This window comes from Myotis brandtii, unplaced genomic scaffold (assembly GCF_000412655.1).
Source record: "Myotis brandtii unplaced genomic scaffold, ASM41265v1 scaffold131, whole genome shotgun sequence".
NCBI classification, from domain to species: Eukaryota; Metazoa; Chordata; class Mammalia; order Chiroptera; family Vespertilionidae; genus Myotis; species Myotis brandtii.
Window position 1 is genome coordinate 3,562,440 of NW_005354632.1, and position 652 is coordinate 3,563,091.

Sequence of the window (652 nt, forward strand, 5' to 3'; positions counted from 1 at the left end):
ACACTCCCCGGCCCAGGGCCCGGTCGGAGCTCGCACACCTCGGGCGCCCCAGCGGTGCCTGTTGAATGGGATCGGAGCACCTCTGAGTCCCTCTCCCTTCCCCGGCCGTACGGGGCGCTTCCCGCGTTAGGGAGACGGGGGCCACCTGGGCACCGGGCACGGGAAAGGCCTGCTCCTCCTCTCCCCGCCCAGCTACTGGGAGCAGCCGCAAGCGTCCCTCCGTTTTGTTTTCATAAAATCACCGCGTTTTCTTACGTGTTTGTCTCATTCTTCTCCTGTCCCCGCCCCATGTACGTTCTTGGGAGCAGAGACCGGGCCTGTCCCACGCAGCCTCCCAGGACCTACAACCTGGAGGGGAGGGCGGCGAGCCTTCAATGTGTTAAACAAGTGAACAGACCGGCTGGGAGGACCCTCCACGAGGAGGTGGGGGGAGCCACGCGCCCAGAGTCCACCTCGGGGGAAACGAACAAACAAACACACAAACAAAGAGCTGCTGCGCGGCGGAGGACGGAGGGTCGGAGTTCGGCGAAGGGGTTGACACTAAGCACTCAGCCTCCTTCTGAGACCGCTACCCGGTGCCCACCCGTAGGACGGTGCTCTCGCTGTGACCAAACAGGGCTCACGTGCTTCGCCGGCGGGCGTCGGTGCAGTC

General features: G+C 64.6%; 1 protein-coding gene and 1 long non-coding RNA gene across 2 annotated transcripts in view; one reads left to right on the forward strand and one right to left on the reverse strand.

Annotated features, from left to right (window-relative positions):
• The window catches only part of FAM212B (family with sequence similarity 212, member B), a 23,978-nt gene that overhangs the window by 10,563 nt on the left and 12,763 nt on the right, over positions 1 to 652 (forward strand). The window lies entirely within an intron of this gene.
• The window catches only part of LOC106725030, a 9,761-nt gene extending 9,109 nt beyond the window's left edge, over positions 1 to 652 (reverse strand). The window contains exon 1 of the long non-coding RNA XR_001360877.1: positions 584 to 652. This is a non-coding gene — a long non-coding RNA (uncharacterized LOC106725030). The remainder of the gene's footprint in view (positions 1 to 583) is intronic.